At 32.3% G+C, this 13,809-nt stretch overlaps 1 long non-coding RNA gene across 1 annotated transcript; it reads left to right on the forward strand.

Annotated features, from left to right (window-relative positions):
- Window positions 1–11,570: 11,570 nt before the first annotated feature.
- Window positions 11,571–13,008, forward strand: LOC120081910 (uncharacterized). Its single transcript, XR_005482989.2, has 2 exons — window positions 11,571–11,850; window positions 12,582–13,008. It is a non-coding gene; the product is annotated as an uncharacterized LOC120081910 (long non-coding RNA).
- Window positions 13,009–13,809: the final 801 nt, after the last annotated feature.

Raw genomic sequence — 13,809 nt, forward strand, 5'->3', positions numbered from 1 at the left:
TATTATGAGAATTTATATTGCTAATATCAAGATCATACCTTACTTAGCTTCTTCAAGAAGTTGATGGGTGTTCGAGCCAAATTGGTTCAAAGTTGAGTTTCCACACAATCTCTTTAGAGAGAGTTGATGTGGTCAATTAAACTCATATTTGAAATAGAGATCTTGGTAAACAACTAAAAATAGAAAAAGAAAACTTATTAGGGAGTTTGAATTTAGAAATAAGCATTAAAGTTGAGGTCGGCCTCAACCTAAAGAGGAGATAACAATGATACTCGTTTACCTCTTGACTTGGATTAATCTCATTTTGATCAAGGTCTTGAGTAAGGTCTTATGTATTTACGTTAAAATGAGCTTGGAAGGACCTAACACCATCCTTATTCTTCTTCTTTTTTTTCCTACTTTTGTTTTCAAAGAAAAAAGCTCTACGAGTGCTCATTTCTACAAAATGAAAAAGATGGGTATGAGAAGCATAAAAGTGAGAAAAGAACCAAAAATTAAAGAAAAATCTGGGTCAGCCTCGGAGGTCAAAGCCAACCCCATATGAAGAGTTTTCTCTTCCACTCTAAAATTACTTATGATGGGGATTGTACCTTAAATCTCGTGATTTGTAATATTGAGAAAATTAATTTATTTGATAAAAAAAGGAGTTATTTTATTTGACCATTAGACTTGTGTAACTCAATCCAATAAACTAAGATCTAAGGTTACTTTATGTAACTTTAACAACCTGTGGTAGACATACAGGTGGATCATGTTCAAGTAATAACCTAAATGATCTGTAGTATATGGATAAGGTTGGGTGCCTTATCTTGGTGATACTACGGATATGACCCACTTTGAAAATGTTACATAAGTGTTACAAATCATTTGATCCAAATCGTTCATATAGAGACACGTGTGTCAGGGTATTCTATATAAAAAGTTTGTATAAGACCATATCGCAAAATGATTAGTCTCTCTTTATAATACCATTGACTGAAGAGATTAACATTTCATAGGAATGTCATAGATAACTCGACCTAAATCTTGAGTAAGTTATGAACTCTCGTCTATGAGGGTAGTCTTTGATTTGCATACGTGATAGTGGCCTGAGCCATCGACTCAATAAGCCTGTCATTTTGGGAATTTGTCCAGGTAGGGAGCTGGGAACATAGCTATGCAATATGGAATTCACTTATTTTCGTCTTTAGGATAAACAAATGAATTGCTTCCTTAAGTACTAACTCCGGGTTTTGAACAATGAGACCCTTCCATCTCCTTAGCCCAAGAGGGATTTGTTTATGGCAGGACCGTAAACATGTTGTTCATTAGAGGATTAGTGGACTTAAGAAGTAAAAGGTAATTATAGGGGTGAAATTGTAATTTGATCTAGCCGTAGTTACGAGTAATTCGTGAAAGGTTGACATATTGGTAATTGTTATATTCATGGACATAGAAATATCCTACATTGCAAAAAGTGCAGCTGTTGGTCTTTAGAGGAGTGACCCATAGTTAATGAATACTGATTAATTGAATTAAAAGGTTTAATTAATTAATCTCTTATTATTGAAGCTTCTAATCTATAAGTCATTAATTAGATCCCCCTACAAGCTCACTAAGGATAAAAAAATGATTATTTAATTTTGGAAGAATTTAAATTTTTCAAATCATATAGGAACTTATGTTAATTGTATATGATAGAATTAATAAAATGTATATAGATACATTATATTATAAATTTAATTTTGAATGAGATTCAAAATTAAACTATATAATATGAGAGAATAATGTATTTGAATAAGATTCAAATATTAAGTAATATGAAGGAGATTCATATTAAAATTATAAGTTATGAAAATGAAACACATTTGAATATGATTCAAATGTAATATTAATTAAATATGTGATATTTAATTAATTAAGATTAATTATTTTGATTAATTAATAATTATTAAATTTAATATAATTTAATTTAAATAATGAAATAACTCCCTTATAGTTACATGAGAATTAACATGAGTGGAAAGGGAAGTAACTCCCCTAACTAGATATGCAAAAGTGCGTTATGCATTTTTGAATTATTACAAAATAATTGTTCTTTTCTTAACACGCTCATTCTCAACTCTCTCAATGTCTCGTCACTAAAAAATATAGAGGTAAAGTTTCTCTATAAAACCTCTTCCCCATCTTCCAAAAAAGGTTGCTAAAAACCTTTTTCTTGTTGGAGAATAGCAGGGAAGGCTTAATAGCCGTGTCTTATTCGAGACCCAAGAAAAGTTGCAGAGATTATGATTACAATGAACATTAGGAGAAGATTAAAGAAGTTTTCTCCAGAGGTTCTTACTTTCTCCTTGAAATTCTTCACAGTAAATGTCACACCCTCTCCCGTTCTCACACCTCAAGCTCGAAAGGAAGCGTGAAGACGGTAGACAACACCCTTTTGTGATATCTACTATAAACTCACCCCTGTATACCAAATAATTCTTATAACACACAAATGTGTCTAGTTTCAAGTTAATTTAATTAATTACAACTATTTATACTAAGTAGGTTTACAAACATATTTGTGATTCTTTCTGAAGCCGAATAACTTTCTATTATAGTAGGATCCAGGCTTTCGTTTTGCTAGAGTGGTAGATGCTAACCTCAAATGGCACTTCTAGAACGTTCTCTTCCGCTACTTGGGAGGACAAACATTGGAAAATATAAGCTAGAAGCTCAGTGAGTGGCAAGACTTTAAAGAAACTAAGTTTCTATTTTAGTAATTTGTTTTGAAATAATTTCACAAGAAACAATCATAAACAACGTCAAGAAAATAAGACATAACCACCCTAGCCGGATAGCTAAGATAATACTGGCATGATCACGATCACGTGTTTTCCAGGTAATCTAGTCCAACCCAAGACGCATATGCGATCAAACAATCCCAGTACCCAATATGGCCCGTCGAAAGGGCATATATCGACAAAATATTGTTAGACTTTGAAACACACTAACATTTACCAAGGATACAATTTCAGTTTTCAGACAAATTCTTATAAGCATGCTATAAATCAAAAGCAAAGTTACAGAGTCATTCACGTAAAACAACGAAAAATAAGTAACTTAAATTCGAGAAGACACATTTTATGAGTAAGCCAACCTTACCAAACCATACATGTATATATCATAACATATATGTATATAGGTACAACCAAAATAGTTGAAAATAAAACCACTCACAGTTCACCTGTAGGAGTTTCTCTTTCTCGAGCTTTTCCTACTCCCCTAGTTCCTTCTTGATTCTGAACCTATGTTAATCCCAAGATCAACTTAGAATCCTATATTCTAGGCTTCACATAATTTTAGAATGCCTTTTTGGCCTTATCCCTATCTTACCAACTTCAACTCCAACAGACGCTAATCTACACTTTAGAACAAACCAAGACAGCTGTGGGCGCAAGGGTCACTTTTCTGCAGACTGGTTGGTGCATGGAACTCTCCCTCAATGCACGGCAAGCCTGATCAACGCATAGTAGACCCTAATCAATGCATAGGCCCCTCCTTTGACTCCTCAATTCTCTCCATCTTTCTCTCTTTTTAAGTCTTCTTGAGAAAATTTGAGTTGTGAAATGAAATGGAGTCTCCTCAGGTATTTATAGGCATCTGGAGGGGGTCCTTGTCATCCTTCCAATGCTCCCAATGCATGACACCTCAATTTCGTGATAAGTCTATGTGTCAATACCATGCAAGGTTCAATGCATCCCCTTTGACACCTTCTCCTTGCATGTAGAGCTTAAGTATCTTCATCATGCATATGCCAATGCATAGCTACCTAGGAGGTGTCATTCCAACATTTTGCACGTTCTACTATGCATCTACCTCATCCTTGGCTCAGCCAGGACTTCACTTGGTTGAGCCACATATTCCATTTTGCTGTCAAAACAACTTTACTCCCCAAGTTTACTCAAATCAACGCATGCTAGCTATGTTGGGCACATGTTGAGTCATAGCTTAGGGTCCTAGGATAAAAATAATAAGAAATACATAAGAAATAGAGTTATATTTCTACAAATAATCCAATAATCAACCTGTTAGATATAATGCGTTCTTCTTGGAATAATCAAAGTAAAATAAAAATCAATCTAAGATATTCAATAGATCAATCCTTAAAAAAACTAGAGGCATGCCCCTAGAGAAGAAAAGAATAAAATCATCTATTGAGATTTTGATGAGTTCTTCCAAAGAAAAATAACTTGAGGATCGCCCGAGAATTTTCTAAACTAAGTTATTCTAATGGCAACATGCTCAACTCAAACCTCAAAAAGTGCTCATCTTGGGGTAGAGCATTTGCAAGTCCATAAATATTCATACCAAGGCCAAACATCAAACCAAAAAGTATTTATGTATAATATATATCATGATAAAAAGATTGTAAAGTATACTCAAAAATTGGTACTAAAATGTCCAACCTATAACATTAAGCCTCAAGACCGAACATGGGAGTAGGGAACTAATATTATGGATGATTTTACACCAATAAATAAACCTACGATAAAGTCAAATCAAGTAAGTTACCTTAACCTAAATCGACCTGAGATTGGCAAGAAACTGGTTCAAGTGAGTTCATTTGAAGTGTGAAAAGTCACCGGCCTTGAAGGCCAAGGCTGAGGCCCACATATTCCAGGCATATGACCCATTCTGACTTGCCTAGGGCCAAGGCCGACATATTCTATGCATGTGGTCCATTATTGTAGAACCTTTATGTTAAATCTTCATTTTGGCTTGGTCTAGCCCTCGGTGTCCTATTTCCCAAAATGATAAAAAGAGATCTAACCCTAAAAGGACCCCTAACCTAACTCAAATATAAATAGAGCTTCACAAACTAATATAAAGTAAGTTCATCTTCTTCCTTAAATTGCTTGCTCTGACATTTGTGCTAAGATCTAACTTAAACATCAAAGTGGTGTCACACCCGTCCCAAGATTAGCCCATCTAATGCAGAGAAAAATGTGAAAGAGATAGATACCATCTCTTCGATGGAACCTATTGCTCGACCTTCCTATGCGCAACCTGATAACTCAATAATAATATATCACAGTATATAGTAAAATTTTACTATTAATTCCATTAAAAAAACATTCAAGTTACATAATAAGGTTTCTATAACCTAGACCAACACTAATTACAAACTTTTCATTACATGTCGACAGAAGACTATGCATATACTAACTGAGATGAAGCTATCAGCAGGGTGGCAAACTTCGACTTCAGCAGGCACCTGAAACTCTTCCACTCCCTGAAGAAAAAACATAAAAAGAAAAGAATGAGCTAGAAGTTTAGTGAGTGACCGTTTATAAAATAGTCTTAATGTTTAAACATTATCGTTAAAAACAGAGCACAATTAAGCTTTGGATCATGAATCATAAATCATTTTGATGAAACTAATATTTCAATCACATCATGAACCTACAAAATCATCACCAAACTTGTACTCAAATCATCATGGGTAGACCAACTCAATACTCCCAGTTCTTGCTGGTGTGGACCAACTTAGCACACTCAGCCTGCTCATGTTGTGGACCAACTCAACTCACAATAGCATAAATCTCGTCATACGTACATGTAGAGGTATAACATATATCTCACCACAAATTCAGGCTCAAATTCTGGATTCGAACCTTTTTTACGCTGGCAATTCCTTGACAATCTGGGTGGTGCTATAGAAACATATTCACATACCATAAGGTTAACTTCACTACGGGTACAGGATTAAATTGTTTGAAGTCATTTTTCGTAACAAATCATCACTTTTTGTTAACATTGGTGAAAAACACCATGCGTTCAATCATTTTATTAAACGAGGTTTCAGCGCATGACCAGCTAAATCATTTCTTAAAACTACTTCCAACAACATGCAATTACCACATATTTCAAATATTTTTAATTGCTAAATTTCCTAATTTTATTTACTAACTTCCATTATCCTTAACTTAATTGTTAATTACATAACTTATTTTATTAATTCTAAACAAATTAACATCAATTTAACTTATTTTTCTCACATTTCTCTTGTATTTTAGAGAATTGGTACCGATCCTTAATAACCAAACATTTTCCTACTACCTTCAATGGTTATGTCCCAATCAAAATCAGCTTCAAACTTAACAATTTGTATTATAATTAATTAATCAAATAAAAAGTTCTTATATGTGACAAGTACCACACCGGTGTGTTATTTTAACTGTTTTACAGGTGACCTTCTCCTCAAACTACAAATTCATTATTGATGGCACATGAAGGTCAGGTGAGTTCACCTTGCCAGATTTTGCCATCAACAATAATAACCACTATTTTTGTCTCACCTACCATCGGCAAAGTGATAAAGGATCGATTTGTTTTTTACGCTACTACAAAACTGGGCTTTAATATTGGTTTAAAATTGACATTATAAGGATACAATGTCGGTTGAAAACCGACATCAAAGATCATGTTATAAAAGGTTTTTAATGTCGATTGTCTTTAATGTCAGTTTTAAACCGACATTATAGTTAAAGAAATTTGAATGCCAATATTCTTCAATGTTGGTTGAAAACTGACATTGTACACCATCTTCAATGTTAGTTGAAAATTGACATTGTACACCATCTTCTTTGTTGATTTTTTACCCATTTTTTCAATAATTGTCCATTATTTTTTTTATTACCTCATTTTTTTAAATGTCCAATCCATTTTTAATGTCGATCAAAGAGTTAAAAACCGACATTAACAAAAAAAATACATATATATTTTCTGCTTAAGCACATGCAAATCAATAATATTTTTTAAAACAATAATATTTCTCTTACTTGTACATATATAAAATAAAATCTTAATTGTTTTATATCTTATAATTTCAACAAATAAAAAATTAACTAACTTATTGGAAGAAGAAAATAAAACTAGATAAAGGAAATAAAACACATCCAAAAATTGTTGTATCAATTCAACCAAACAATCATACCAACCAAAACAAAGTTGAGTTCAATACATTTGTCAGCAAGGAACATAATAAAAAAATTAGAAAATGTATCATAGTTATGCTTTATAGTTGATCCATTTCTCATGCACTTTCAAACCCAAAGGTCCTAAAAATACCTGCAACTAGAAAATTAAATGAAGATAACATTTTGTGAAGTATCTTAATAGTAAAACCTTCTATGCATGAAATTAAAAGGATTAATTATGGGTCTAAGCTACAAAGTTAAGTGTGTTCTGACTAACAAAACATGAATTGAGAAAAGAAGAAAACAAAATTACTGTATAAATCGAGTAAAAACTTACTCGAGTTTTGCAAATGTTCGCACGTAGAGCATCTGAGAGATATCCCATAGACTAACTAATGAATCAACACTTCGAACCGCAAAATGCCTATGTTTGCAACAAGGAAGTCGTTTATCTTTTCCTATACCTAACTGCAAAAGTTTTCACAATAATTGAAGTAAGCAATTGAAAGTAAAACCACCGGTTTTTGAAGAATATAAGCTCATACATCAACATCAAGAAGCTGTTTCACATTTCTTTAACCTTTTATAGTTAGTTTTTGTAACTACTTGTATCAGAAATAGTATATAAACTCGTCATTTATAAATTTTAGATACAACAACAAATACATAGCTTCAAGAAAATCTTGAACAATCTGTAAAGAAAAGGGTCTGTGACTTAACTTCTTAATAAAAACTCTCTCCTTCCCGTGCACATAGGCTTTCATAGCCGAACCACATACACCGTAGTGTATTTTCTTCTTCTCTTCTTATCGTCTACAAGATCGTCCATCGTTTACCTTTTTTTTTTCTTTCATATCGTCTAGAAGAACAAAATGATTGTCTATCTTCCTTCAAGCAATCGTCTGCACGATTGTGGTCGTCTACCTTTCTTCGAGTAATCGTCTACACGATTGCATGATTGTCTACATCTTTTCTTCTGCCATCGTCTACCCGACTGTAAGCATCCTCATCGTTTACTCATAAACAATCGCACAGATTAAAAAAAAAAAACTCATTAGAGTTAGAAGAAAGAAAAGAATACAGAAAGGCAGAGATCGAGAGAATCTGAAAGCTAGAGAGAGAAAGAAATTTTTGTTTTGCATTAATTACCCATCAGAAACAAAAGTCTTTTTCATTTTCCATCAGACAAAAATAAGTGAGATCATCCACGTATTAGCCATCAGCTGAAAAATCGTGGGCACTTCTCAACCAAGTTCTCTACCAACCAATAAATTTGGGGTAAGGATCAGGGCCTCTTGAATTGGATCAAGGTAAAGGGCCTCTTTATTTTTCCATCATTTGGGCTAAAATAGTTTTTCTTTTGCAGAAGCAGGCCCATCGAAGTGGAAGCAGGCCTAACAATTTTTTAATAGAAGAAATATTAACGACATATTTCATGCAAGGGTTGTACACAGTAAAGAAGATTCACTCATGTTATGAAGTAGACTATAAAACCCATCCTCCAATCGGATCAATTGCAACGAAATCTAGAAGTAAGAACAGAAAGAACCTAGGGAATATTACCATATTTTAACCTGTAATTAACTTTACTAACTCTTATGCTTTAGAAAAATTTCGACAACATGACATCACTATACAACAAAACCAATTTTTTTTTCTACTTCGACACCTGTTCAAAGAAATGCACTTCCAATACAACATTCAAACAATAATTTTCTAAAAAAGAACTACCAGAATTTCCCAAACACTATAATATTTAAACCAACTATATAGTAATTTGAACACAAGTTGACTAAAACTTATATCAGCACACATTGCGATGTATGAGTACCAATTAGAGAGTCAATAATATTTCTAAGTAAACAAACCTTAGCCAAAAGAATAAAACGTGATACACTCAAATTTGACTAAAACCAAACAAAACTATAGTGTACTAATTTCATCTACAATTCCATTATGGGTGGCAAAGTATAATTTTGCAATAAGATGAAACTTTGGCCCCACCTAAATCCAAAAGTATTTGCATAATTGCATATCTTAAAAAGAAATTGGCAAACAGAATCGAAACATCAAAGTAGATCTCTAGAAATCACAAACCAAGCAGAAGTTGAGTTTCATCACTCATTTTGATAAAGTTACAAGATAAGAAAGAAGTAGTAGAGACATGAAACTATTTGTAGAACCAATATTTTTCCATTACAAAAATCAACAAGCCAAATATACACAACAAACATCAAAACAAACTTAATTTTCTAGTATTTTCAAAAGTGTCGAAAACACACTAATTTACCATAAGATGATGTTGTTTAGGAAGTATAAGAGAACTGACCTGTAAAATGAATCATATGCCGAAATCTTTTCGAGATTTGTCATCATCTTGGTCCTAAAACCAAATTATTAGTTTAGGCTAATTTATTCTAAACTTTTGCAATAAATAGCTATTATCAATAAAAGTTGCTTACTTGGTTATGTTCTGTAGTGAAATAGTTCCATGCATAAAGTTTTGATCTTTATATAGAGATCATTTCATAAAAAAGATTTGGAAGACCTTAATTAATCATTAATGAAGCAAATTAGCTGTTTGATTTGGATTGATCCTACTGTAATTTCAAGCTACACCATTATGGAAGAAGAGTTCAGTTGTACTGCTCATTTTTTCTCTTTCCAAACATTGGCAACTCGTTAAGCAACCATCCATAAAGCATAAATAATTATATATATATATATATAAATCAAATGGAAAAAGAAAAGTTTGATTTTTGTCCATCAGGGTAGTTTCTGTCTCCATAAATTACCACAAAAGCTCATGACACACTATAAGAAAATTGTCCTATTTCAACCATCTTTTATCGGAGATTATAAAAAACTTTCGAAAAAGATATACATTTATTAGAGGTTTTGGAAAAATCTTTGAAAAATATATACTTTTTACCGAAGGTAAATAAAAACCTTTGAAAAATATATACTTTTTATCAAAGGTTAGTACAAATCCATGAAAAAGATATATATTTATCGGAGGTGTTGAAAAAACCTTTGATAAATATCCGAAGGTTATTCAAACACCTTTGAAAATGATATACATTTATCAAAGGATATTATAAACCTTTGGAAAAGATACTATCCTTTATTGAAGGATCTTGAAAAGCCTTTGAAAAATATGTACTTTTTGTCGAAGGTTAATAAAAACCTTTGAAAAAGATATATATTTATTGGAGGTGTTGAAAAAACCTTTAATAAATATCTACTTTTTATCGAAGATTATTTAAACACCTTTGAAAATGATATACATTTATCAAAAGATATTATAAACCTTTGGAAAAGATACTATCCCTTGTCGAAGGATCTTAAAAAACCTTTGAAAAATATGTACTTTTTGTCGAAGGTTAATAAAAACTTTTAAAAAAGATATATATTTATCGGAGGTGTTGAGAAAACCTTTAATAAATATCTATTTTTTATCGAAGGCTATTTAAACCCCTTTGAAAATGATATACATTTATCAAAGGATGTTATAAACCTTTGGAAAATATACTATCCTTTATCGAAGTATTTTAAAAAACCTTTGAAATATATACTTTTATCAAAAGTTATTAAATAACTTTGAAAGAAATACACATTATCAAAGGATTTTAGAAACCTTTGAAAAATATATTATCCTTTATCGAAGGTTTTAGAAAACTTTTGAGAAATATCTACTCTTCATCAAAGGTAATAAACACCTTTGATAAAAATATAAATTTATTAAAGAACTTTGAAAAATAGACTACCATTTTTATTGAAGGTATTAAAAACAAGATTGAAAAATATTACTTTATTCGGAGGTTATTCAAGCCTTTGAAAAATATGTATATTTATCAAAGGACGTCAAAGTTTTTGAAATATATATATATTTATCAGAGGACATTTAAAATCTTTGAAAAAGATATATGTTATCTTATAACATAGGAGGTGTTTGATAAATGAATATGAGTTATTGAGTTGGGTGAGTATTTATTATTAAGCCCATAAAGAAAACCTATGGGAAACCCTTTTGTGATTCTGGCGAACCTATGGGTTATTAAAACCTATGGTTATTTATTACCCATCTCGCTCATGAGGAGGATCTCGCATTTCTTTTCTGGCAATGCTCACCTTACCAGCGAGACCCTCATGAGCGAGATCAAGCATTTCTTTCCTAGCGATGCTCACCTTACCAGCGAGTTTCAGCCCACATTTCTAGCGAAATTTCCTTCTAGAGCGAGATCCTCATCACAAAATTAGCGAAATTTCACTTGTCGAGGGTTGAAGTTTCGACTTTTGTATGTCGAAACTTCAACCTTCAACAACCCTTTATACATATTGTTTCCAAGTTTTTCTTTGTTTGTTGAATTCTCAATGTTCGATTAATGTTCGACCTATGTATGTCGAAACTTCAACCTTCGACAACCCTAATATATATATTGTTTCCAAGTTTTTCTTTGTTTGTCGAGTTCTCAACGTTCGACCTTTCGAATCATCAACCCTCGACTTTTAGCCTCGATCTCCTAAAACAACAATATTTCTCTAATAAGTTTCAAAACAACCTTATTTCCCTAATAAGTTTCGAAAACAACCATATAAATATAAAAAGTCCTAGTTTTGAGGGATAAGAAAGAAGAGTTTTGAGTGGGTAAAAATGGATTTTAATAACCCATAGATTTTCTTCATGGAGAAGAGCATTGAGACTTACAAGATCTACATCTTCAAAGTTCTCAAGCAAGTTCATCTTGATATTGGAATTTCCAGCAAAGCCAGGGGATTATGAATAGTTTCATCAACGACATTTTCGAGAAACTTGCTCAGGAATTCTCTGAGCTCGCTTGCTACAACAAGAAGCCGACTATCACCTCTCGAGAGATCCAAACAACGGTGCGCCTTGTTCTTCCTGGTGAGTTAGCAAAACACGTCGTCTCTGAGGGTACCAACGCTATTACCAAGTTTACTAGCTCTTACATTTATACAGATTAGGGTTTTCTTGTGTAAAAAGTGGCCTGATTGTTCTGAATCGTTGATTTCGCTTCCATTTGTCACATATTTTGGAATTAATTTAATGAAAATCATTTTATATTACGCGATTCCTTTGATTATCTGCTTGATTCTTGATTCAGGATTGTGAAGATTGTGCTCTGTTTGATGGATCTCTGAAGATTGGTTCTATTATTGTTTATAGTTTAATGAGTTATAATTTCCGCGCATCTTTGCAATTGATCTCAGATTAGTGATTTCTTTCCCGGTTTGGATAAACCATGGACGGATTCAAGTAGGGTTTGTGTGCTGGATTTCAATTTGGAGTTTTCAAGTTTTGATTATATTTAAACATCTTAGAATTGAAATAATGTGCAACAATTGAAAAGAAGAGATTGTGCTTTGTCTTCAAGATTTTGAAATTTAGTCTAAATGCCTCAGGTTTGATATACAAACACTATTAGTTTGCTCATGGAGTTGTGATTTTCACTATTTACTTTGTATGCACTTGTAATTCTTTTATTTTTCTCTATGGAATTTCAAAGAAGTGTTAATTCTGCTGATCTCCCTCGTGGAGTTGGGTTTTGAAAGCTGATATGATACAATTATTCAACGAAAGAATTGAAATGTTCATAGTACTTTTCATGTTTATAGGGAATTTAATGTTAACAATCTAGACTGGCTGCTGTCAGCAAAGAAAAAGAGCAACTGAAGTCAAGAGGAAGTGCTGTAACTACTCAAATTCAGAAGCTAGGAGCATTTTATCCTGCTGAGGCTGAACATGAAGTTAATATCATTTATTAATGTAATCCTTTGAAGCACTTATCTGCAGAAATTTTAGCTTATAAGATATCCTGCTTCTTGACATGCAACTCACCTAGAAACGATACAAGTTAGATTGGATGATTATAAAAGTTTAGAATCACCATTATAAAGAGTTGTGAATTAGGTGTTGATGGTTGTTTGTTTTCATGTTCAATGATTAAACATGAAAACAAACAACCATGTGACTTGAAACTTCCTTTATTCTACATCTATTAGTTTTCCTCTTTTCTTATTGAAGCATATTATGTTTCCAATATCTCTATATATTAACATATTTTCTTTAACCTTAAATTGGAAAGACGTGGTAGATAATTCAATTCCGAAAGATCTTCATTCTTGACAATTTTGTTCTTGTTTGATACGACTTCCTCTCCCCATCCTTTGAAGCTCTCCCATAAATCTAACCTTCTAGTTCTCTCATACTTGAGATAATGTTTGGATGAATCACCCTCAACTTGGAGCAACCTGATAAATCCAATACCTTAAGCTAAGATAATGTATGTTTTTGAGTTTGCAAAAAGGTAATGCTCTTTCTTTATTTAATTAGATTGTGTCTCAAATGAGATGTTTCAAATAATGACTTGTGTGGAACAATACCAACCAGTGGACCATTTGAGCACATACCTTTAGACAAGCACTAATTTGGTTCAAGTAATCTTTTACTTTTTACAAAGAAATATATAACATGGATAGAAATTGGATGCAAATTGGAAATCCGTCTAAATCTAAGTTGGCTTAATTGTTATATATTTACAAAAAACTATCTAAGTTGGCTTCGTTCTAGTAATCTTTTACTTTCTACAAAAAACTAGAAATTGACTTGATTGTTATATATTTATCTATCTAAAGGTTGTATGGGATATGATTCTTGATCTAGAAGATGATGGTGGACACTCACATTTAAGATCAACCGTTTGGTTGGACATTCTGTTTTGGTAAGTTGGATTACATATGTTCTGGTTTACGTGGTGATGCTGATGAAGTTTTGGTGTTTTTGCATCTCTTACATTATCAACCATTCTTAGTTTTATTCATGTCACATAAAATCTGTCTAAAT

Source organism: Benincasa hispida, chromosome 7 (genome assembly GCF_027475165.1).
Source record: "Benincasa hispida cultivar pf3 chromosome 7, pf3_genome.v1.1, whole genome shotgun sequence".
In the NCBI taxonomy this organism is placed as follows: domain Eukaryota; kingdom Viridiplantae; phylum Streptophyta; class Magnoliopsida; order Cucurbitales; family Cucurbitaceae; genus Benincasa; species Benincasa hispida.